The sequence below is a fragment of the Ixodes scapularis genome, unplaced genomic scaffold, assembly GCF_016920785.2.
Source record: "Ixodes scapularis isolate PalLabHiFi unplaced genomic scaffold, ASM1692078v2 PGA_scaffold6__148_contigs__length_123643588, whole genome shotgun sequence".
In the NCBI taxonomy this organism is placed as follows: domain Eukaryota; kingdom Metazoa; phylum Arthropoda; class Arachnida; order Ixodida; family Ixodidae; genus Ixodes; species Ixodes scapularis.
Genome location: NW_024609881.1, coordinates 48,818,504 through 48,845,414, shown reverse-complemented (window position 1 = coordinate 48,845,414; position 26,911 = coordinate 48,818,504). Strand labels below are relative to the sequence as shown.

At 46.1% G+C, this 26,911-nt stretch overlaps 1 pseudogene; it reads right to left on the bottom strand.

Moving 5' to 3' along the window:
• Positions 1–1,480: 1,480 nt before the first annotated feature.
• Positions 1,481–12,875, bottom strand: LOC120837163 (annotated as a pseudogene).
• Positions 12,876–26,911: the final 14,036 nt, after the last annotated feature.

The window sequence follows — 26,911 nt, the reverse complement described above, 5'->3', positions numbered from 1 at the left end:
CTTCTGAAATGCTAACAACTTATTTGGTGGTCTACAAACGGCCTAGGTCGTCGAAACAAACTGATCGTTTAATTGATCCGACGTCCGTCTCCGACATGAATTCGACTCAATTTGGCATTTTCGGAGGCAGGGAGAAGCGGATTGGGAAAGCAGGGAGGTTCGCTATCGGTGTCTTCACATCTCTTTGAACTCGTTTTCATGCTTCTCGCAAAAGGACAAGTGTACTATAATACGCGCGGGTAGTCACAATATTTAAATATAGCGTGCGAATTTTAGTTTTACCAAGGCCTCTTTCATCAATAGCGACGCGAGTTAAGCTTCAACGAAAGATTGAGGAAGTCATAGTTGAAGAGGGGAAATAAGGGAGTAATTCCAACGGGTGGGACGAATTGTCCGAGGGACGAACAGCTCAAAGTACCAGTACTGAGTAGATGACGCTCTGATGGTGGGGACGAATGGAGGCGGTTACGCACCTTTTTTTTTTTTTTTTTTTTTTTTAATGTGCCGGCGTGTGTGTGTGTGTGTGCACGTACGCGCCCGCGGATTTGTTATGTTTTCGAATTAGCCTTTTGTGCTCTGGCTCGCAGTATGACACCTGGTTATTGAAAAACACTGTGGAAGCTCACGATGAAGCAAAACACTCATGCGAATTTTACACCCTCAAAGAGCACCGCTTTTTCCTCAGAAGACCATGGAGCATCTTTGCACAATAAACAATTTTTTTTGCTATTTAACGATTGGCTTTATTACACAAACGAAAATTGTAATACAATACAACTCAGCATTTTGATAAAACGTTTTACGTTATTTTTACGTGAAATGTACAACAAATGAACAAAACAGGTGTGTTTTTGAATTTTAGGTTAAATAATGGTACGCCAACGTTTAAATTTAAAAAAAAAAATGTTTCACCTGCCTTAAAACGCCATTTATTTCTATCGAACGCTACAACTCCATACACCAAAAACTAGGGGAGAGGAGGAAACGACAGGTCACAGGGATGCGAGTGATTAGTGGGTGGACCTAAAGCTATAGCTGGCTTCGTCTTACTGCAGTCGTCGAACACATTCTCAATGGAAAGCCAAAGGCCGGGCGCCGGCGTGATCCGTTCTGCCACGTTCGTCGACTGCAGTGGAGACAGAGGCTGTATTTTTGCCACTGCCCTCGTCCATTGCGAAAGGCAAACTCCGGAGGCCGGTGTTCCGGGTCCTAACGCGTTCGGCGAGTGCAGTGGAAACAAAAGCAGCTAGCTTTAGGTCAACCCTCTAATAATTCGAATCAAAACATGGCGTTCTCACGACCCCGCGCGTTCTTGTCTGCTTCTCTCCCTTCTTTTCTCTGCGCATTGTGGTGAAAGTGCACCGTGAACGAAACAAAACTATTTTTTTCCGGGACGTAAAAAGCAAATTCTTGTTTTTACAGTGTATTTCTTTTTTACGTATTTCTTTTTCTTTCGTTAGGGAAGCGGGCTTAAAACTGCTCAACCAAAAAGAAAGAGGTGCAGTGCGTCGTTTCCAACAAACCCATAATTTTCTATATACTCCAGGTTCTTCAACGCCAAGCATACAAACTGATCTTTGGGATTTCGCAGTGGCTTCCAGAACGCGGTCTGTCCTATACTTACAGTCGAATTCATAAACGGGCCTCGACTCGAACTCGACTCAAACTCGACTCGAAACTCCACTTGAGGCCGGTTTTGCGCTTCATAAACCGACCTCCACTCCAAACGCTCCTCGACTCGAGGAAATACTCGACTCGTCCCTCGAGAATCTCAAGGTAGCTCTGTCGCTTCCTCGAGCCGCTCCTCGATTTGAGTTTGGGGTGTCATGGCGGCCGGCGAGTCGTTCGCAGAGTTCGTGCACCTCGTTTTAAGCGCAGAAGAGATCCTCTACGACGACGCAGGCGACAGCGAATCGAGACGTGTGACGAGACGAAGTTTCAGAGAACGCCTGAACCCGCTGGAACACTTCAGTGACCGTGGATTTCCTGTGCGGTGCCGCTTCACGAAGGCGACCGGCGAGCACTCTGCTGCCTCTGCCAGGAGCGCGAGTACTCAGGGCCTGCCGCCCTCAACGACGCTGCAGCTCCTCGTTGCTTTGAGCTTTTATGGTGCCAGGACGTTCCAAGTTGTTACGGGAACCATGTGAACATGCCGCAGCCGACTGTGTGCCGGGTTGCGGAGCGAGTTTTGCGGCTCCTCGCACGGACCATTTTCACCCGCTCGCTGAAGTTCCCGCAGGGCGCAGCGAACTTTAATGCGTTCGTGCGGGGCTGCTGTGAAATGAAGTTTCCAGGGGCGACTGGGTGCATTGTTAAGAGGACTCGGCGGTCCCGATGTGGAAGTGTTCTCGAAACAGTAATGGATACTTCTCCATCAACGTGCAGGTAAGTTCACCCCTGTTGTTTGCGTTAGGAGTGCCAAACTAAATTAATCAAACTGTACGCTGAGATGCGATATCGTAGGTCTAGACTCTGACGTAACAATATCAATAAAAACTTTAAAACAAATCTGTATCCGGCGACAGTTTGCACGACCGAGCGTGAACGTACTCCCGTTCTATGAAGAAAAAAAATGTCATTAAACGGTTGCCGACTCTTGTGAAAGCATAGAAATACGTTAAAATAGAACGAACTCCCGATCGGTTTACCGAGCACAATGATAGCAGCGGCCCGAGCGCACCCTCCTTGCAAGAATGATCATGACCAAAGCACATTTCCAGTGAATGTGGGATGAGACGATGTGTGTTGCAACACAGTCTCATTCCAGATGAACCTTTTTGATCGTCAGATTCTCAGACATGAAGACTTAAAATAAAATAAAATTAAAATTGAAAATGATGAGCGAATGTTTACTTTCTACATACACATGAAAGCATTCATTTGGTGGCATTCATTAAGTTGTCTGTGCAGTTGTTAACTACAACAGTCACATATGTAAACAGTTTTTGTGTCTGCATGTGCTTGTGTCGTGGAAACCAAACTTCAAGGCGAACACCCACTGCCCAATAACATTTGTTGTTCATTGAGGCTGGATGTTTGTTGGTTCTTGGCATTTCTTGCTAAAATGAGACCGCGGCTTACGAGTCCACAGAAATATACAATAATGTAGGAAACATACCCCGATATCACACCATTCGCAGGTTGACATCCTTCGGCAAGCAGCAGAGTGTACCGAAAGTTCAACTAGTACCAAAGTCCATATCGTACAGCATACCACCCGAACCGGACTGATGCCTGCAGCCATCTAAAAGAGACTTTCTGAAGCTTAAGATGTGCGCGAAGGGACATTATCCACTCACGACAAAGAGCTGTGTGTGTACATCTGAAGAAGAGTGTTATCATACACAGCACTTACTATCGAAAACAGTAGTCTGAGCATTAATCGGACATACACTACTCCACAAACTAGTCCCACATTTTCTATTCAAACAATAATTGTGCTGTATTGTCTTCATTTTTGTTTTATGTAGGTACCAAAAGGTCCACTTCTGGGCTAGGAACTCAGTGCAGCGGGCCTAGGCCCTTTCCGTGCCTCGACATGTGCTAGCAGCACAAGCCTGAATGGTCAGCTCTGATGATCACTGGTGGACTTGCACTGCAAAACTTGGCCCACCTGCAGAACGAGCCACTTCCCGCTCTACCAGTCCTACCCCCCACTGACGATGCTGAAGGCAGTCTCATCTCCCATCGACTCCAGACCCCGTGGACACTTTCAACGGGGCATAGGTGCGGGCTCAACTCGTTGTGTGGTGTTTCCAGTAGGAACTGAATGCAGAGCATGTCCTTTTTAGCTTAGGTCACCGAAGAATCACGTCACTGGCCATGTTAAAGCTCAAAATGCAATCGAGCCAGAAACAAATCAACCTTATACTATGGCCACACACTTTCTAATTTGAACCGAAACAAATCCGCCCGTTTCTCAGCTAGTTGGTCACCACAGATTGTTGCAATGTCTTTGTTCTACTCAGGTTCCCGCTGGACGACAGTATTTGAAACTATGCTGGTGGTTGCTGTTTTATCAATCTTCCAAAAGAAGCAAGACCAACTTGCCCTCTTTGTTGTGGAAACATTTTGCTCGAGAACCATTCAATATTTGTCATCACACAAAGCAGGGGGGTAGCAGGATACAAAGAAAGTGAGAAGCTTCAGGTAATTACATTAAAATAACTCAAAATTTTGCCGTGTTCAGACTCGAGACTTTTCAGCGAGTTGTTCAGTGCAGATTATTTCGAAATAAACTTATACGTGAGAATGTCTGAAATGATGTCTTGCAGCTGTGACCCCACATGAAGAGCTTTCGGTTAGAATAAATATTACAATAGCGCATCAATTCCTACACCGTCCGATGTTAGGCAGTCAAGGGTATCCTACCTAACAGTTACACAAGCATGCAGGGCCCATGCACTCAAACTGATGGCATCACACTGCGTATTACTGAATGCGAGCATGAATGAGGTGAGCACCGTACCAGGGTTTAGCTGAAACCGCTGCTCAATTACTGTATCACTCTGTGGTCAGCTGCAAACTTGGGCCCAATTGCTACGTCGGCACTGTAGTAGTGTGCAGTGAAAAGGCAGTGAAGTCAAATTTGTGGGTTTTACGTGCCAAACCAACGACGGGCATCGGGCACACCCCAGCAGAAAACTGAGGATTAATTTTGACCACCTGGGGATCTTTGGACAAGCAACCAAAAGCTTTGTGACACGGCGCGACCTCCGCAGTGAAAAGGCAGTGGGCAAGGCTCGTCAATGTGGTGTCGACTTTACTGTGGTAGGCGGTGCAAGTTCATAGAGGATTGCGAGGCACAAACCCCTGGACAGGAAATCAGACGTCTTAACTCAATGAAAACTATGGCAAAACTCTGTGACAACAGCATTTAATGAGCGAGGCTGCACACGGACTACACAATAATAAAAGAGACATTACATAAATAACGGTGGCAATTTTTAGGAAACACCTGGCTGTGCATTCAAACAGATTCCCAATTTCCATCAAGGGGATCGGTGTTCGACTGCATTAACGGATCACAGCTTGGAGCACGTGGAGTGTAAGCTTGCACAACTGAACATAGGAATCTTGAGTTCAATCTCTGCCTCTGCCTGTATCGATGTGGATAAACATTGTAGCAGCATGCGGTTGTGTATCACTACTGTGATTTAAAGGGACCATGAAATGACCTTTTTACTTTTTCCAGATAACTTATACATTAAACCGTCAATGTTCACTGAATGCCGAACAGGCATCCGTTTTCGTCTCGGTTTATTAACTTCTACACAAAAAATTATTGAAATATCGACTTTTTCATTCTCTCCAACTGACCGCAAAACAAGCCGTGACGTGGGCCGTTTCCGGAAGCGGAAGTTCTCTCGGCAGTAGGAGAATGGCAGTGTTAGCGGCAACGAGTTGGGGCGCGCCGGTAGGTTTTACTGCGCTGATGTCACCGACGTATTTCCTGAATCGGCGCCTCTCATCGCCGCATCGCAGCTGAGCGAAATTCAATGAGATACGTTGCGCTACAGCGACAGCATGGGACTAGTCCCATACGCCGGTATGCCTGTTGGGAAGTGCAGCGAGTCTTCCGGTGAAGACTCCAGAAGTCAACCACCCTGTCATTGTTGGCAGAAGGGCCGGCCCGTGTCAGTCGTTTGCAAAGCGACGTAGATGGAGTTTTTCGCGGCCTCGGAGATGAAGGAGCGAGCCGACGTTAAAAAAGATACGTTTGAACTACGAGTGTCAGCAAGAGCCACGTAAATACCTGTTTACACTCGGAGCGGAGGGGCGCGCTTGATGGAAGTGCTGTATTCGCGCTGTTTGTAAGCGCTTCGAGACTGTTCTTTTACGATTGCAACTCGATACTGACGCGACACTCGGCAAAGAAAGGTTGGACCGGGGTTGTACGTATACCTCCCACGAACTGTTATAGCTCGACAGTGACGTGCAGGCTGTCAGAATAAAAATGGCATACCAATAACAAAGTGTACATACCGTGTTACGAAGGTAATCCATACGGCGTTTATTTCAGCTCTATATCACACAAAACAAGAAGATAGAATCGACGAGAGTCCCTTTTCGACGAGTGTTCGTCAACACTGCCTCGGAAAACAAGGGGAAGAGATTGATCTCACCTCTTAATCTAGAATTGAGGTCAGCGATCAAACTATAATACGGGAAGGGTCCACAAGGGTCGCGCGGGCATATTCCATTTAGCACGCCAGCCGGTCGTAGGCAGACGGTCTTGCGACGAAGCAACGCAGCGTTGAATCGGAATGCCTGCTAGGCCTTAATTCTGAGCAGCTCGCTTCGTCGGAGTCGGTGGATCCAGCGTTCTTGTTCGTCGTGGTCTGTTTTAAGTACTGTTTTTTTGCTGCTTGAAGTCGGCACGCGCGGGAAGAACACGTAGAAAAATAAACGTTCAGTCAGTCAGAGTTTTGAGAGGAAGGAAAACAAAGAAAATAAACTTTCGACGGTCACCGCCACCCAAGTAACTGTCGGCCCCGCCCTACTGCGCACGCGCAGTAGTTGCTTCGTTTACCACACGATAGATGGCGCTTGGCTCTCAGCATTATCAAATTTGGCAATTTTCGCCACACATCTCTAATTATGCTACAAAATGTGGATCTGAATATTATTTAACGAAACTTTTAGGAAACATTCGCCGGCTATTTATTGTTTACGATCGCGGTGCTGGTGAGGTAGGCTCTTACCCAATAGGCGACCTGGATTTGGCTGACGTGCTCCATTTCCGCGGATGCATCGAAGTGAACAGGCGAAGGAAGGAAAGCGCAAAAGAGTCCAGTTTTCTTTTAAAAGTTCTATAGCAAATAATTTTTTTTGGCTCCCTATTTTTGTGTTTTTTTGTTTCTTTTCACACCTTTTACGACGTGCGGTGGATGAAACTCGATTTTAAAATCATTTCATGGTCCCTTTAAGTTAAAGACCCCAGGATAGCTGTGGTACGAGACTGGCTGAATATCTCGTCTACAATGGAGATAAGTTGCTCACTGGGGCTGACAAACTTCCCGTTGTCTAAACATACAAACAATGTAATTAGTAAGAAAAAAAAGTAAAAAAATAAAAATAATTTAAGTTATAAAAGAATAGATTTAAAGCTGACGTAACTGCCCTTTTGCATAAAATGTTCACTACAAATAGCCAATCGAGAAACAAGTTAAAAAAAGGCTAGGCTTTACTGAACGAGATACAATCAATACTTGTAACAACTTCAGGTCAGGGATAAAATGAAGCAAGTTACAGACTTTAATAAAGCATTCTTAAACACAAAAGAGAATGTAAAACATTGTAATTACTAAAGAGGAAGATGAAACAAATCGACTAAATCAGCCTACCGTTGTGGCTGGGCCCCGAGAACAAGCAGTTGTTGCAGCATGATTAGTTGAGCTGGACCAGCTCAAGCTCGAACCAGCTTGTTACGCTGCTGCTGATGGAAAACCTGGGCCTGCGTCTGTTAATAGACAACCTGACACTGACGTAGCTCCACCTGCAGCAGGTGCAGCTCCTCCAGTTGGTGCGGCCTTTAGTTGTCTTCACTCGGACAACCACACGTGGCGGCTGAGAAGGTAGAGGAGGCGGGGGCTTGGTTGGTAGCGCAGCAACCGCAACCTCCATGATGCCACCCCAGTCCAGCAGCGGTGAGGTAGGTGCATCTAGGCAAGCACAACACATTGACGCCGAGTATTACAGGCACGGTGAAGACACCGGAGAACTGGTAGAAACTGTCACAACGACCTCATTACAGAAATGTTAAATGCCAACTGTTGGTAAACATGAAAGCTTTGCTTCCTTGTTCTGACCCTTTCCTTTCCGTGATACTGTCAGTAGCGGCAGGGCAGACTCCAAATGGTGATACCGTCAAAAGAAACATCGCTGTCATCTCGGACCCTGTTGGCCCTCGGGCACACGTTTTGTGTATTCGTCAATAATTTGTCATTATCCAGACCCAAGGAATTTACTGTGTTCCTACGTGGCACCCCTAACGAGTCGCATTTATGAAAATGTGACTCATTGTCACAGTTTTTAGCGTTCCTACGAGACAGTTTGCCAAAATAGAAATAATAAACGAAAGAGCATAGAGAGATTTTTTTTATAAATAAACATTGGAAGCTGTGTGATCAAGTAGCAACTAACCATCATAGGCACGTAGCAAATGCAATCGAAAACGTTTACCAGGCATCATGCCAGTCGTCATGCTCGTTCACTGTGGCTTCGGGAATGGCGGCTCGCAGCATTGAGAGCACCGGCCAACCAGCGCGGGCGCTGCCACTATTGTACGGGCTTGGCAGCTGCGTTGCCATGTGGGACACCAGTGCCCCCACAAGATGGAGGGACGGGCTCATTGTTCAGCGGGTTCGACACCAGTGCCCCCTCCTGCAATGAAAGGCCGAAGAATATCCTGTGACAGCATCCATGAGTTGAGATTTACAGAGCACAACACAGAAAGAAAAACAAATCATACTACAACTTATGCGGTACAATTTGTTGTTCGACACTTAACTGCAAGAAATAAATGCGAAACAAGTGATGTCATACCTGGGCTGTTTCTTGATATGCATGGAAAATACCGGAGTAGCTTAATGTGATCATCGACAATAGTCATATTGTATACACACAACTTTTCAAATCAATAATGTATACTTCTACCCATATTAATTTTGTGCCAGCTTAATCATGCCTGTACAAGGCGCTGGTTAACCTCGCAAATAAATGACAATGGTTGCACACTAACATGAACACCTGAAAAAAGACATCTGTCAACAACTGGACTCCAGCACGTCTCATGTTCCCATAATGGCATTTCTTAGGAGGTTACAATTAAGAAATGAAAGTTGGTAGTCAATTAAACCAGCACAAATTTTTTTTTTCTTCAAAAGATTAGCACACAAGGAGATGAAGTGCTATGTCTAATTGACATAGTCGAAACTCCTACTTAGCATAACTTCTACGTGCACTAGTGTCAGTTTCGTGCGTCGCGTTTTTCTTTATACGTCCAGGTTGCTTCTCTAATCTCAAGAAAGGGGCCGGAGGCTGAGGTAGTGTGGCGCAACCAGAATGTTCGCAGCGTAATTTTCGCTTGGATATAGCACAACACGCAAAGTAAGTTGTCGATGTCGGCACAAGAATCACCAAAGATATATTTCACCGTCACTGCCCACCTACGGCCTCGACAGTAACGTGCTTGACTAGCTGCAGGTGGCCACAGCAAAGTCCCTTGCAGAGTTATTTAGTACACACGTCCTGTCATGTGATTTTGCGAACCCGTTTCGTTATTCTGCCCGAATATAGAAATTGCTTTTTTACACCTGTTGCGTGGATGCCCTGATTCTTCTCGGAGTCTGTTTTCTTCCACTTGGGTTTACCGTTGTCCCAACACTCGTGGGCACACATGCGCCTGGCGCTTATACTTGGTGCAGACTCTTCTACGCGTCAATTTTAGCTTCTTTCGGGGAGTTGTTAGTAGAACGACGAAGAAGCTCCACTCCTTCGTGGAACCACTCGCCCCTTCTTGTAACCTTCGTTGAACGACATCGTTTTAAGGCAAGGCACTCTAGTAGGACTCTGAAGAAAGAGGAAGGGTGAAAATGCTCGTTCTAGGCGGTGTCAGCGAAGCAGGTAAGCGGTGAGACGAGGTGAGACGGCGAAGAACGGGCGAGACGCAGAGACGAACGACGGTAGCCACACACTACAGCTGCCTCTACGACGCAAAAGCTGGAGAGCGGCCGCCACTGGAGAACGCTTGTGGCTGTTCGTCCGAAAACCGGCCACAACGCATTATACATGCGCGCTGCGAAGCAGAAATCTTGCAGACTCCCAATTCAATGTTAGTAAAATGTGTCCCTTCAAATAAAATGAACTAATATGTTCATAATTCACACCACAATATTGTTTTCAACTTCGTTTTTTACTACAACCTCGTAACCAGACGCCTTTCACGTCTCCTCGAGTTTCCTCGAGTGGAGGAAGTGTTCTCGAGGAGCTCCTCAGCCGAGGAAACGCCGAGGCGCGTCTGTGAAGCCCGACGGCTCCACAAGTGGAGGCGAGCTGCTTTCCTCCACTTTAGTGAGTCGAGGTGGAGTGTCGAGTCGAGGCCCGTTTAAGAATACGGCCATTAAGCTCGCATTTGCCCTTCAAAAAAATTTTTTTTGTTTGTCCGTCTCGTGAATCACCCCGACCCTGAAAGTCTTCCTGAACGGCCATTCGAGGCTTGAATCGTAGGTTCCAGGATAGATATTTATCTTGCAGAAAAATGTAATGTAGCCATGACCCCGCTCAAGATAGCACGCGATGAATGCGTTGTACCCATTCACGTAGTGCAGGGGGCTTTCAGATTTCGCCCTTCCTTTTTCCGTTGCTTGCTTCCTCAGAGCCGCGAATCCTTTCATGTACTAGTGGAATTCTTTTCCTTGGAAACCAGAAGGCACGTGCAAAAGCGCACCCTTTGTGCCGTTAATTGGGAATTCGACTTCCGCGTTCGCGCCCCCAGCCTGGCACACCTCCTCTACTTTGTGGGCGTCACTAACGACCTCACTCAGTCCGCCCTCTGCAATAGCAGGACCTCCGATGTGCAATCTAGACAAGTGTTCAAGAAGCGTCGAAAGCTGAGCCTCCAGCTCTTTCTCGGAGCTCCTTTCAGCTTCCATGATATCCTCTCGGCACTGATTGAGGCTGGTGTGTAAACAGGAAATGTCTTCAGAGAGCTTACCCAACGCTTCTTTAAGTTCATTGCTCGTCTGCTCGATGCCGTCGTAACACCGTGTGGCACGGTTTGTGACCACTACGGGCCCAACGGTGGGTACGCGGCGAGCATGTTTGGAGTGTCCCACAATCTCTCTCCTTAGCATGAACAAGGAGCACCTAGGGCAAGACCCGACGTGGAAAGCGCACTCGATGTAGTGCTTCAGCAGACTGTGACGCTGAAGTAGTGCTTCAGCAGAATGACGAAACTGCAGCTATTGGGATTGTTCCAGCAGGCCACCTTAGGAAAGAAAGCGCCGAAAACACGAGTTTGTTAAGGTTGTTGCATGAAAGCACAAGTGAGGTGGTATCACTATTTATGCTAGAACAAGTTAACGGCAGCGAATTAAATCTGGAGAGCCGTCAAGAAAACTTCATAACAGAGCAAAACACACGAAGGACAAGATGGATGACTGAACGAACACAACGCTCACTGGCAACTGAAGTTATTCCTGCAAAGGATAGAAAGGAAAACATAAAAGAAGCAAGATATATAAAATATAATAACCCCCCCTCTATCTATCTTGGTTCTTTTATGTTTTCCTTTCTGTTCCTTGCGAGAATAAACTTCAGTTGCCAGTCAGCGTTGTGTTCGTTCAATTCTCGTTCATATCCTTCGTGTATTTTGAGTTGTTTCCAAGTTTTCATAATGCAGCAACTAGCCCAATTTTATGCCTTGTTGCAGAGTCGTCAAACCTAAGTATTGCAGCGGTTTGACCTTGCTGCTGCCCGTAGGGAGGTACGGCAACCGGAATCCAGTTCAATAGACAAGTGTTTATTACCTCTCCACTTCCCGGCGGCGACTGCCGCTGGGCAGAGTTCGCTTGACTCGTATAGCGAGGCCCCCTTCCCGCTTGGGCGCGCGAGCGCCCCCACACTTTCCCCCCCTCTGGGTGCGCGCGTACTAGGCGTCGTCGTCTTCAAAGATGACGTCGTCCGATTCACGAAGGAAGTGCGGGCGCAGTCGGCGGTGTAAGCTCAGTGCTGCGTCCAGGTCCGCGTCCTGCGGCACGTGGGCGGCTGGTGCCTGCTGCTCGCCGACTCCTCGGGCGGGTCTTGCGCGCTCGCGGTGGAGCAGGCACCAGCCACCCACGTGCCGCAGGACGCGGACCTGGATGCTTCGCCACTGTGTTCCCGCTCAAAACAATTTGACATGTTTTTGGACGGAGTCCGCTTCGTAATCCAGACGGACCACCAAGCCCTGTCCTGGCTACAAAGACTCCAGAATCCCGCAGGACGTCTTGCTCGATGGGCGCTGGCACTGCAACGCTACGACTAAACCATCCAGTACAAGAAGGGCTCTACAAACACCGTCGCCAACGCGCTGTCACGCGTACCGGTCCCTACAGCGACGCCGGCAGATCCCGAAGAAATGCAGCTAGCCGCCGCAGTACGGACAACCTTCGACGACCACTGGGGGGCGCCCTTGTGAACAAGAATGATCTCCGGGCGGCACAGCAGACCGACGGCTTCTGTCTGCGGGTGATCAACACGCTGGCAGGCCAAGCCCGAGGCGATACCAACAGTGACCGGCAGTTTGACTGCTACGTCTTCGGAGACCGCGGCTTATTACTCCGATACATTCCTTCACCAGACGACGACACCCCCTTTCGCATCGTGGTACCACGCAAACTACGTAAGTCGTTTCTGCGTTACTACCACGACTCTGCTCTCGCTGGCCATTCTTCCGGTCAGAAAACCTACGAAAAACTTTGCCGTACACTTACATGGCCAGGAATGAGACAGGACGTATTTCGATACGCACTTTCGTGTACTGTATGCCAGAAAGCGAAACCACGCGGCGGTCTTTTGTTCGGTGTCATGCAGAGCGTAGAGAGCAGAGGACCATGGCAAATTGTTGCCTGCGACATTATGGGTCCGTTCCCGCGAAGCCCCACGTTGGGCGCCAGATGCAGCGGCTTGACCTTGCTGCTGCCCGTAGGGAGGTACGGCAACCGGAATCCAGATCAATAGACAAGTGTTTATTACCTCTCCACTTCCCGGCGGCGACTGCCGCTGGGCAGAGTTCGCTTGACTCTTATAGCGAGGCCCCCTTCCCGCTTGGGCGCGCGAGCGCCCCCACAGTATTTAAAGGCTTTCGGTATGCTCACAATGTTATTTTGCATTGCTTTGTGACTCTCGACGAGGACCGTGGTACTGAGCAGCACTACATATTCTCTACCTCATATCAATGGAAATACATGTTTTCAGTGGAAATGTATAGATCAGAGGTGCCTGGAGTGAAAGATTACCGATCAGGTTGTTTCGGTTCTTCTGCTCTTTTGATAACAAGTTTAAGGGTACAAAATGTATTGTATCTATTTCCGTTGTTTTACTATGGAACTTACTATGAACCTCGCTCATACAAATGGCACGTTCATTTATCGAGATAGGCAATTTTCGAACTTTAACCCTTAGTGAAAAGCAGCATACTTATTATACAGTTCGGAAAAATTCAATATGCATACTCCCTTCTTAATATAATTGTGCTCAATGAGCCGATTTCGAGTGTACTGGCTCGATGCTGACTGTTCTCTTCGTAACATTTCGGCGTACTTGAACTCACTTCAGGAATCCTTTTAAGCCATGGTTTGGCTCTGCTTGCCACATAATTCCAGTCATTTATAGATGAGTAATATGAATACGTGTAGCGCTGCAGATTTGTACAGTACTCAAAACAAGATATCAGATTACTTTTAATCGACGACTGTTCGATTAATATTGTAATACTTTTGTTACCTTTACCGTGGAGTAATCAGTCTTCTGATTTCTTGTGAATACTTGTAAGCGTTTCTATTTTCCCATCTCCTTCCTGATAGTGCCCTTCTTTCCCACAACCTTCCTAGCAAGGAATTCTTGAACCGAGTCTGCAACAAAGGACGGTTAGCCAGTAGTCGAGGATTTATAAGATAAGTAATGTGCAATCCGGTCATTCTAATACAATGGATAGCAGAAAAGGTTCGTTTTCAACACGGTAGAAATACATGCCGTCTTGAACTTTGGAAGTAATCGGAGTAGTAACGATTACTTTTTTGAAGAAACGGCCAATTACTTTACTATCACGTAATCAAGTAATCTAGTTGAACACATTATAACGAAGAGTAGTAATAGCTGTAATACATTTTTTAGTAAGGTGTAAACATTTTGCACGGTGTCACTCATATCCTTCAAAGTGGGAAGCCGTGAACTACCGGCTCTCTTTATAATTTTTAAAACGAGATGACAGCACCTATTCGACTTGAATCCGCATGCACTTCGCATGTGACACGTGACTCAATATTACCTTGACGAACGCTGTCACATCGACAACGTTCTACCGAATGGCATTCATTGTGTGTAAAACTTGCCATGGAACCACTACGCGACGACATCTTTTTTTACGAATGACACCAGCCGGATGTAGGAGTCGCAGAACTGCGTACAAGATCTGGATTTCAAGTGCAACCTTGCCGACCATAGAGTTATTACAATAAACGCTAGAGGCTCAGCTGGCGCTAGTGTCTACGGGACTTCCGGTTGCGAATTGAAGCAGACAGCATGCAGTCTACATTTCCAGCCTCCCTGTGTATTCCTATGGGAAAATGCGCGTGAAGTTTGTCTCTTCGCCGGAAAATAACATGAATAACTTTTGTAATTTCGGTTGTACCGGATAGTATGTACATTTATTGGTATTGTGAAGGTGTAATTGCTTTAGTTAGAGCATTTTTCTTTACCACTGAACAATGTTAAACTTCGCTCTATTTCAGTCCCAAACCTCTGTTTCAAGGAAGGTATGTGAAAACGAGCAACGATTCTAAGCCAACTAACGATCTAAGGGAATGCAGAGTATGTTCAAGGTTTGCTAGCATTTCGGTGGTGCTTATATATTGCTAATATGCCGTGTCCTGTCATTGGACGAAAATGACTCCGTCGTGCGTCTTTACGATCGGCTAAAAAAAAATTCGAACGCAAAAAAATAAAGGACGTTAGCTACGAAAGGTGTGTATTTTTATATTTCCTATGTCGGGAAGTTTTTATCGGGCACCTGCTTTCTGGATCCCCTTTGCAAAGATTTGGAGCGTCCGGGCGATGATTTGAACGCAGAACCCCAAGTAGCACAACTCGCCGGTTTGGGACTGGGGCGGTACCGGTCTGCCGGTAAGATCCTACTGGGGCGACGCTGGAAACGCACCGCGGGGCGACAACGGGCCAGTGAGATTGCCAGTCACTGGCCAGTGACTGGGACGCCCGGCACTGGGCGTCCCAGCGAGTTCCCGGGATGCTGCCAGCACAAATCCCCAGCGTAGTACCAGTAACGTGGTAAGATACCAGCAAGACCCCAGGCTAGTGGCCTCAAGCCATACAGTCCCCGGACTTGTTTTGTCCCAGCGAGTTCCCGGGCTGCTGCCAGCACAAATCCCCAGCGTAGTACCAGTAACGCGGTAAGATACCAGCAAGACCCCAGGCTAGCGGCCTCAAGCCATACAGTTCCCGGGATGCTGCCAGCACAAATCCCCAGCGTAGTACCAGTAACGCGGCAAGATACCAGCAAGACCCCAGGCTAGCGGCCTCAAGCCATACAGTTCCCGGGCTTGTTTTGTCCCAGCGAGTTCCCGGGCTGCTGCCAGCACAAATCCCCAGTGCACTACCAGCAGTACCGCAAGATACCAGCAAGACCCCAGGCTAGACGGCTAAAATCATACAGTTCCCGGTCTTGTCATACAGCCTAACATGTGGTTTTGTGTGCAATTTACACCTGAATAGAAATGATGTAGTTCATAAGAAGGGTAATTTTAACAACAAATGAGTGTAAACAATTATGTTGCACTGTACATGAAAGTAAATTTCTGGCATAGGTACACACCTTATTGGTAAAGCGGCTGCCACAGCCATCTGTCGCTCATGCACATGATAACAAATAAAACATACAAAATTGTTACCGTAATTGTTTATTGTCAGCTCCAGTGAAGCTACATCTTGGCTGGTCATCATGGGCTTGTCGCTAGAGGAGTGCGCTGGATGAAAGAGGCTGCATGTCACGGGCCTAGGAAATGTTCTTCACACTTTTCACGCAGCTTGTGATGCAAGTCGACCATGCACCCAGGAAGGGGAGTCCTTCATTAGAGCACCTGCAAAGAGAATCAACAGCACAGTAAAATGACAGGGTAAATCAATACCAGCTGCACATGATAATCCAGAAATTCCAAACTGGGCAAGCACTTAAAAGGTTAAAACAGCGCAAAGGACGACGGACAGGGTAAAGGACACGGACAGAGTGCTGACTCGAAACCAAATTTTCATTGAACTCAACGGAGCAATATATACACACTATTGAGAACAAAAAAAAGAAAGTCAGCCTGAAAAACACCCAAAACAAAAGCACAAAAACTAAGTAAGTATCACCTCTAAAAAGATAAACCAAGCTAATCAAGTGGCCAGAAAACCAGAGGCATGAGACAAGAAGCCCATGTAAAAGAAAAACTTTTTGTAACCAATGCGTTAATTGTCTTCATTTCATTTTCAATCTGGAAACTATATCAAAACAAAAATACTTTGATTGCCCTAAGAGACACCTGTTACAACACACTGGATAACCAAGCGGCAAAAATGGCCCAGTTATCTCATAATCAAGGTTAGCTATTTGCATGAAGAAGGCCCTCTTCAAAGAAAGGCTCGTGGAAATCATCTACTTTAATTCAAAAGGGCATGTCGAGAGACGGGCAAACTCGCCGGAGTAGTTGGCATGTAGTTTAACATTGCCGTTCGTCCCGATAGGTGCGAGAGATCCAGCATTTTTAGGTAAATATAGCGATTCATTAGTCTTACTGAGACAATGACAAATCATATCCTTGACATATTCGCGACCCTAGCAAAAAGGACAGCACCAAGCGGGAAAACCGGGAACCAGCCAGAACAGGTCGCTCTGCGCCTCTCCACGTCTCTGGCGGCTTTCGCGGACACGTGTTGTCGACGCGGTGGCAAACAATGTAATTTGATGAAGGTCTGAATATTTCTCAAGTTTGCCTGAGTGTTCATCAGTGTGATAAAGCCTCAGTAAATTGTTTTTTTCTATCACGTGCTTGAAAGCCTGTTTACTCCACAACACACAATCGCGTGCTTTCAATTTCTTGGATGGGGAGGAATCAAGGAAAAACGTTTTGATTTCTTCTCTGTCTCGAATGACATTCAAAGTGACGACTACTCGGTAACTGATAAGTGGTATGTAAAACAGACGAGGTGTTTCACTGGAGGGAACCCCAATGCTGCAGTCAAGTGAATGGGAAGGTTCAATAGCTGCTTTTCTTGAATTTGGCTGTGTTTGATTAGCGTCAAGATTGAGCCACCCACGCTGGTCGATGCATTGGCTATTCATCTTGGCAGCTTTTCACCGAAAAAGCCTCTGGATCACGCCGAAAAAGTTTATCTGATTTCGCATCTACTTGATTCTCTAAAACCTCCTCGCTGCATACGATTAATGAGGGATATTGTCTGCTTTCAAAAAATGGGGGACGCGTCTCGCAAAGTTAGAAGCTGTCACGACATTATGATCTATTGCGCCTCCAATATTTATAATATACCCTCGTTGAAGCCAGCAGCAATATTCGTCTACATTGCTCAGGTTGTCCGGCCATAAAAGATACTCTCTTTCTCCATTCAGGATTTGAAGTCAAGTTTAATGCAGAGGGGTTCTGCGTGAATCTCCGATGAAGACTCTCTTCAAATTTGTCCGCAATCATCTCCGTGCTGCCGGCTAGAACCATATGGCTGAGTTTAGGTAGTATCTCTCCGTCTGTCAAATATACTTTGATTCAGCAGTTCACCTAATAGCTTGTCAAGTAAGCTCATATTTCAGCCCAAATAATATACTAATATCCCTTTAGTGGGACATGGTACGTAATATAATGCATAACCCGCACATTCGTCAAAATGACTTCGATTGTCACTAAAACCTGAGTTGAAATACGAGTATCAGCTGCTTAGTGGGGCTCAAGAAGCTCAAGCTTGGCTCAAGAAGCGCTTGCTTAATTTTCGTAATTTTCCTGCAGCCTGTGTTGCTGATCGAGCAGACGACTGGAGCTGTTTCTTAATACGCACAAAAGCTCGATTTCGCCGACAGATAAGTCGTATGGTCGAGTGATGCGAGTTAGTTGAAAATTACAGTCGGTGGAACAATTCTGTAGTCATCGCTGCTTTCCTTACCTGATCAAAACTGATTAGAGTCTATTACCGTCTCTCCGGAGCCCATAGTTTCGGTAATGAACGAAACCTCCGAAACAAGTTTGACATGAAAAGAACAAAAAGCACCGGGAAAACAAAACTATGCTCTGCAAGTTTATCTGCACCGGCCACACTTAACCGTCGCAGTTGAAATACCTATAAAATAGGGCATTAAACAAAAGAAAATCTGTTAAATTGAATGCGCTACCCGTTCAGGCGGCCCGGCCGAGCCGACGCGACCTGTTCCCAGCCGCCATGTTTGTTTGGTGGTGGCGCCCCCTATAGATCGTTGGAGTCGCGAATACAGCTCATTGTTGTACACATACTAATGAGATTGGGTAGACACATGTAAACATATAATATATTGCAGAATATGGCCCCTGTGTTCCCACATAATGGCAACCTGACTAAAACTCATCTGCAGACTTCACCAAATAAAAAATAGCGACTTACCCAGAAACTAGTATATATTATTAGCGTCTACCATAAACTCACATTGAGTGTTTACCATCGGCATGCCCCATAGCCCTTGAAAATGCCCGCAAGCCTCACTTACTTTAAGCATATGACATCATATGACAAGAAACATTCCCTCGTGATCATCATTAATATCTACAGGTGCGAACAGTTCAGGCAAATCAATAGAAAGATAACAAATCAGTAGTGAGGTGGTGTACAGTGGCTGGTAGATGCAGGTTAATATGTATGGGACATCTATTTTCTGAGTAATATTGCTTATCTGGTCAATTTTCTTCACAGACCCATCACATACTGAGACAAGGTTCTCAATACAGTGAAAAACAGGAAGGAGAAGTGAGTTCCAGATTTAGCTTTGCACAAGCTATGTGGCAACTGACTTCATCCTCTTAGAATTTATTGGAGTGGATCTCGGTATGATTATGTCTAGCCCAACAATACTGCTAGGAGCACCTTCAAAACCTTCAGAAAGGGGTAGAGGAAGTTTGAATAATAATTTCCGTATTGCGATGAGAGCTGCTCATACTGAGAATTGATGTGAGCCAATGTCGGCCATCCTTCTGCCTGAAATATCTATGCGTCAGCCACCCCCTATCAGAAAAAGTTTTAGCCGAGCGCTTTTTACGGGCCGCTCCGCTCAGCCACTGAGCAGGAAAGCAACCAGGCACGCACGGAACGCTCAGTCGGCAGAGGTCATCGGGGTGCAGGAGTTGTCTGCTCCATCGGCATCTGCGTTCCGACTGGTCATTGCTGACTGAGCGTTGTGAGCATGCAGGTGCTTTCCTTTTGAGTGGAGCGGGTCGTAACAATGCTCAGATAAAACTATCTAATGTCTATGTCGCAGCCTCAACAGCCAAACGAGCAGTCTTCTTCCTCGCTTGCACAATAGACCAAAATTGCACTGCATACTGCTTTAGAGGCTTGTTGGCATGTTTCACACTTACTCTCTGCAAACAGCTAGGACTGTCGGTAAGCGAGGAAAAAAAAAAGTGTGAACACATATCATGCACGCCAAAAGAAAACATCAATGGAACTACACGAGACTGCATTAAAGTTGCCAATTGGGCGCGTTTTATACCGCACAGCCACTGTGTGTGCACAAGTAAACTAGCTCTACATATACCGCTCAGCACACCACAGCTAGGCTGAATCACATAAGTGTCACACTTGCCGAGCTTGAAGTACAGTCGTGATCTCTACGAGTGTGAACAAGCGATCGTCGACTGCTCAGTACTGGGAGCATCATGCACCAGCGGACTTGCTCTCCTTTTAAAATGCCTTGCGAACCAAGCATGGTAAGTCGTCTGATAAGGAGAGAACGTCACCACGGACAGCACTGAGCAGTTGATAATCGCCTGCTTACCTTCATATGTATCAAGTCTCTACCTGGCCGAAGTAGGCAGAATGTGTGCAGCAGAAACGGCTGTACTGAAATCTCAAAAGGATGAAAGATCAGAACAGGCTTGGTAAGCTTTCACGTTGCAAGTATGCCCATGCGAATTTCAGTTTCTAAAACATAAACACGCGTTTCAAATTGTCATCCAGGACAAGCTGCTATTACACAGCTGTATATATAAGGCAGCTTACCATCAACAACCTTTGCAGACTGCCATGGACCTGATCCTCGGGTCGGCTGGTGATGCAGGAACGAATTGGCCTAGTCGATGCTGGCTTCCGTTCGGCAAGGGCTGCACTGAGTATAAAGGTGAAAAAAGTGTTGTAGATAATGTGAAACAAACAAAAGCAATCCTAGCATCCACAATTCGCTAGAGGCACTGAAAACAAAAATCAGAGGTTGGGTCAATTATGTTAATGCAATATACTTCGGACACATACCATGACTGCAGGTAAGATATTTGCTGCCTTCAATCTAGATCTGCTTGAAAATTTACAAGCCAAATAACAAATATTTTATAAGCTGAAATATATTTCGATGGAACTACAAAATCTGAAGACTATCTCTGCAAATATGGTGCTATCTAGTACAACAGGGATGAGTAGAATTGGATTACAGCGTCCCCCTTACAAAGATTGAAGCAAAACAAGTATAGAGTCTGCCGTGCCACTACAGTAAAACCTCGTTAATTTGGATCTCATGGGACCGGCAAAAATGTCTGAATTATCCGAAGGTCGAAATATCGAAAGAACAAAGAAAGCTGCGCGAAAACGTTTCCTTTATTTTGAAAAGAAATCTGTTATTACCGCCTGCTTTCTGGACGACACTTGGGCGGAGACGGCAACTTTCCTTAGTGCGGTCGAGTGCTCCACCGCACTCGCACTGTCGGAGCTACGCATCCCGTGCGCTGACAATATAGCACAGCAAGGCCTCTTCTAGTTTCGGGTGCACCACCTTCCAAGGCCGCTTTCTTTTCGTGTTGAAGTTCTCGCTCTCGAAAGCCTGTAGGATATCGGCCACAATTTTTACGTATGTAGCCAAAGTGCTTTTCTTGACGTCGCAACCTTCCATCACTTGTCGAGAGACGCCGCCCTCCAAGGCCCTCAGTATTTCCACTTTCGTCGCTAAATTCTTAGCCTAGTACAGCTGCAACGGAAAACGAGTAGCAAAACTGACCAGTAATCGGAGCGGCGAAATCGCGATAGCTGGCGCTATTTTCCCCGAGCGCCGATAGCGAGAGTGCCAGTCACGTTGCATTTTTCAATGTGGGGGTGGCCGGCGAAAAATTGAGGGATAGGATAGTTGTTAAAATGGCGGGCTTTAGGATCCCCGCGTTGAGGCATAAAACGTGACTGTCACTCTTGCTATTGGCACGCTCGGGAACAATAGCCCCGCGTGTCGCGATTTTGCCATTCCGGTCGTCGGTCACTTGTGCTACCCTTTTTCTGTTGCAGCAATGCTTCTGCTGCTTCCATGCCAGGAGAGTAACGCGCTGAAGCACGGCGATCCAGAGCAAAACTGGTGCGAAACACGGAGAACCGAAAGAGCGAAGAACCATTTGGAAAACCGGAAAAACCACGTGCGCACTTCGGATGGATAGCGGTCATACCCTTTGGAACAGACGGTAGCTAGCGCCACCTGCTCGAATTAACCATAGTGCGCCGCATTCCCTCCGAATTAATGAGCGTTTGCTGCCATTGACTAATACATATGTTTGACGGGACTGGATCGACAGTTCAAATTATCCGAATTAGCGGGGGTTGAAATAATGAGGTTTTACTGTACAACAGAAACGACTCTACTGTGATCTCGTGGAGATCAGGGTTCGGAACAGGCATGAAGGATTTGGCACGAGAAATATGCCAATGTCATTATTTATTTTTGCAACATTAAAATTACTCTGAAAGTGCGACCAGCTGCAGGGTGTATTCACGCAAATCTTGCGAGTGCTGAATTGTAGGCACAGTGCCCTGGTTGTGTTCATGTGCGATATATGACCAAATACCATAGAGACCAATACTGCAAACCTCTCCGAAAACCAATGGGTGCGGTGGCGAACGGCGTGAGTGGCGCTGTTCACCTCTCTTGCCGTCCATTTGTGTTTGTGTGTTGCCACTTCCAATGGGAAGGCTGCAGCCATTATTGGGAACATTAAACAAACAAATAAAAATACAAACACAACACACACAGCAATACTGGCAGCAAGTTGAGACGCACTTCTGTTGTAAACTCAGCATTCCGCTTACGAATGGGATGCGCAATTCCCCTAGAGGGTTTCATTCCACGTGAGTGGCATCGGAATTGCTAAAGGCCAGTCCATAAACACAGTCTGCGTTAAAAACAATCCTATCAGCAATAAGTTGCTATTATATTGCTCAATATATAGAGCACCTTACCATGAACAGCCTTGGCAGTCTTCCATCAAGCCTGGCCTTCAGCAGAGGAAGCTGTCATTCTGTATCGCCTCAGGACACTCACATCAGGATGGTGAAAGTGAATGCCAACTTCTACTTGGTAAGGACTGCAGCAAGTATAAAGATGAAAACAGAGATTAGAGTATACGATAAAAAATATCACGGACCAACTTGAAAAAAGTGCATAAAAAGACAAGGACAAAAGGACAGGAACACAGAGGACGCAGACTGGTGCACACTTACAACTTGATCTATTGAGCATAAAAAAAAAAAAGAAAAATAATCAGAGAAATCAGAAAGGCTGTGTTCGGAGAACGTGAGCTTCAGAAACCGGGGCGTGAGCAAAAGATGTCAGGTAGATTGTTTTACAGACACTTCGGAATTAACAACAGCCTTTCCATGTAATAAGGTGGTGAGTTCATTCTGATTGAACATCCTGAAAAATAACAGACAAAAAACAAGGAATAAAGGAGAGGAATACGTACACTACATACGAGTGTAGACTCCCAACTCACAAATTGGAGAAGAAAAACAATAAAGAATGCGGAAGGAGCTTTAGCAAAAGTTCGAACAGGTCCAAGTGGAACGTGCTGACTCCCACCCATATGCATAAGACTGTAAACACAATTTTCTTGGCAGCTCAGGTAACAGACGGATGTGCGAACACATTGGTCGCCCATACTATGAATAATAAAGGCCTAAAATAATTCCCTTGTATGTTTTTCACAGTATCTGCTAATTATTCACATTTTCTCTAAAAGCCTCGTCCCACTAAAGTCAAACACCGATTTTTGTCCGACGACACCACAAAGCTCCGTGTCGCCGACGCTGTCCCACTGCAACGGCCAACACCCGCGACAATCGCCGACAAACCATCGACGACGGACGAGTTCTTGTCTGTTGTTGGACTTGAAGCGCAGCAAGCAGTCCCACCGAGGAACATCCGTCGGATACAAACTTATCCTCCTCGCCCACTCGTGCCCTCTGTTGCCTCTCTTTCCACCCTTCCTCCCGTGGCTTGCTCCACCGCTCGACCTTCAGAGAAGCCCTTGGCGGCCTCTCCCCGTTCCCGCAGTTCCAGTCCCTCGATTGCTCATAGTGGTCGCGGCTTGCTTGCTGGCGCTGGGCAGTCATGTTGCGAAAGGCTTGTCAGTGGCTGGTTTTGCTCGCAAAAACTTGGTGCGCGATTTGGTGCTTCAAGACGCCGAGGTCTACGCCCCTAAATCAGGATGGATACACCCATGTTCGAGGACTGACCAAAGACCGCTCACCACGAAGTAGGACACGACGTTCCGCGGCAAGCCATTCCAACAGACGAGACTTGTCATCACGTTCTGTGATAATCGGGATGCCGTATTGTCCCCCATAAAACGCCTGCCCTCGATCATTCGGATATGAAGTTTTAAACATCCTCAAAATCAGGGTGAAATTCCTTGGTGCTAACTTAGAATTCCTCGAACGACCCCCAAAAAAAGAAGGAACGATTCGGGTATTCTAGTTCAGAAAAAGTTTGGTGTCAATTGTCATGACTGTTTGTGGAAAGTCGCCAACGGCAAATGAAGAGAAGCGGAAGCTTTAATCAAGAAACAAAGTAATTGTCTCCACTTTCACCGTGTTTGTCGGCGCATTTAATGCCCAAAGAGCAAAATATGAAAACCGCATTGCCAGACTGTTTATCTGTGTATTTTGAAGTGTTTTGTTGACAACTCCAATCCCACTAGGAAAGAAGTTTCCTCATCCCCGTGTCCTGCGTCGTGTCCGCCAGGTGGGACAGCGTGCGTCGTGTGTCGCTCGTCGTGTGTCGCTGTCGTTTGTTGCTGTCTGTCGCTCTAGTGGGACGAGGCTATAAGGATGACACACGAGCAGTGTAAATAGTGCATAAGTAGGTGACAATTCATCGTAGACTTTAGAGAGAGATTAAGCTGTCTTTATGTATTGGCCATCAATCTGTTGCCTTAACAGACAAGGAAATTATGGTTTTAAAATCTGCTCTTGCTAATGGGTGAATCGGCGCATTCCACTTGGGCCTGTGCTTGAGCTCCTTCCGCATTCTTTATTTTTTCCTTCTCTGTTCATGCGAGTCGAGAGTCTGCGCTTGAGTATGGTTTACGCGTTACTCTGCTTGTCTCCTTGCCTTTTGTGGTGAACTGTTTTTCAAGCTGTTCAATTAGTAAAGCTCACCCCCTTACTACAATCATGCAACAACTAAAAACAATTACAACCTACACCATTCGCTCAAGGCAGTACCAAACGAAAAAATACAGGGATTGGGTGAGGCATGCCTAACACTATATACTTACACTGAACTAAATATACCTCTCATAAACTGGCGAGACACTACCTTAATTTAGGACATGCTTGTAAATTTCCCCAGAAGCGGCATCAAAAAATTATTTCGTGGGCACAAAGTTTTGCGATCAGGAGCGGTATGCTATGCAAATCACCATGGGATGAATTCATCGCGGCACAAATTTTTGACAATTCTTTTCTGATAACGAATCACGAAAATAAAGCCGTTTGCAGACGACTGCGCGGCGGAAGCTACGGACTTGCTCGATCCTCCTCTGCCTTTTGCCTGGCTCAGCTTTCCGGACGCAAATACGCACACGGAATCCACCCGTAGTGTCTAACCTAGAGCTTAGACGATGGAGGGGCACCGCGCTGAGTTGAGTGCTTTATTTTTTTCTATTTTTTTTTTTTTTTTTTTTTTGGGCACCGCGCTTTTCCAAACATCCTAGTTTACCAGTGAACAATACGGTGGAGGGAGGCAATCACTCTTCCTCCCCTCCCCCTCCCCTTTCCGCCTCCACCCGCCCGCCGCCGGCGCCGCCGTCCGTCCCGTCCCGTCCCGTCCCGTCCCCCCCCCCCCCCCCCCCCCCCCCCCCATCTCCCAAAAAGTTCCGCCGCTATTGATGGACCTGGACCGAGTACACAGCCTATTTGTGAACGAAGCAAAACAGCCTCGCATAGCACCATTCGCGCACAATTAGTAATACTGGTAAAAGCAAGCGATCTAGGTAGACAATAACAAGCATTTTGAACGGAAAAAAGAATAATCTAGCCCTAACGGGCAAAGAAAGGAACTTACTTTGAAACGACCGTGCCATGATCTTGGCTGTTGAGCAGATTCCACGTAGTTCCACGGCTCACAGTCGCTTCCTTCCTTTTCGGACACATTTGAAACTAAGTTAAACTCCACGCATCACGACTAATCGGTAAATTGGCCTCAAGACAGAGACGTGAAACACACACCGCCAACACGTCCGGCAAAACAAGGCTGCGGATTGGATTGGATCGCGTTCGTTGGCTATTATGGATGTCTAACGACTTTACGGAATCTATGTGCGCGTATCTTCAACACGCTTGCAATAAAACGATCAGCAAAGCGCATTAAAAAACTATTAAAAAACACATTAATAATAAATCATTGAGTATGCAAAAATTGCTACAATATTAGAAATACGTCCTGAACACGTAGCAAAAAATTACATACGAGACTAACCGTACAATGTTTTCAAACAAACTCAGCAGACATATAAACTACTGAAAACAACGCGTTTTCGATTTGGCGATTTGGTCTTGGTGGTTAACGTGCGATGCGGGTGATCTTGTGGTCGGTGGTTCGAATCCCGGAAGCGCAAATTTTTGTGCTTGTTTTTTTTACTACGTTTTTTATTTCTTTTTAATATTTTTTTAATGTTTTTTTGCAGTTGCCGGCCCCTTACTTTAGGGTAAAAATCACGCAAAATGTGGAAATAAGAAGTGCGAGCCCAAATTTAAATTGATGCAATGCACAAGCCGTGGCCCTCTTGTTTTGCCGGGATAATTCGCTCCCTCCATGCTAATTTCTGGGTCAGTGTAGTAGGCAAACAGCGCAAGTCCTTTCAACGAAGTAAAGAAGGTAATAATAATGGGAATATTGAGAGCAAAATGAGAAAATGAGTAAGTGGTCAAACTGCCACAGTGATGCAGCCGAAGTTTGTCTGAAGGTGGTCAACTTTACCCACTATTAAAACAGAAATACCGCTATTTTAAGGCAGTTATTTAGTTGAGCTCACAGCGCGGTACGTATTAAGCACATCTCTTATTTTTCTGACTTACGGAAAGTAGTACTTAATTTTCTTCTGGTACATCAGTGATATTTCCCTCGCCTGCCGCCTGATTGTACTTATCGAGGTTGCGCTCCGCAGTTTTACTTTTTTATTAGGCCTAGACATGTTTTTATTCCTGAGATCCAAGAACAGTGCGGATAATTAAACTAGCTTTCAGAGACGGCATCGTTCGGTATTAGAACATTTATGTTTCGCAGCGTCAAGGGGTCACATTCACGACCCGGCAGTGTAAACATCCACAACGCCTTTATCGTGTTAAAAAAAAAAAAAAAAAAGTTTTTTTTTTTTTTTTTTTTTGGTGCGGTATGTCGTTAATAACATAAGCTACCGGGGGACAGATCGTCTGGCTATGTCAAAATTTGAAATATTTCTGTTAGATGATCGTAACTACCACAGAAAACAGCCGATTCTTGACTGAAATAGCATATTTTCACACTCAATTAAAATCACCAATAACACGATCTCAGGAGAGTTGTGTACCTCTCGTAGCGTCATAAGCAATACACACATCTCTTTCTTGTCCAGATTCTGCAATGCAATGCAAATTATAGTTTTTTGTAACTCAA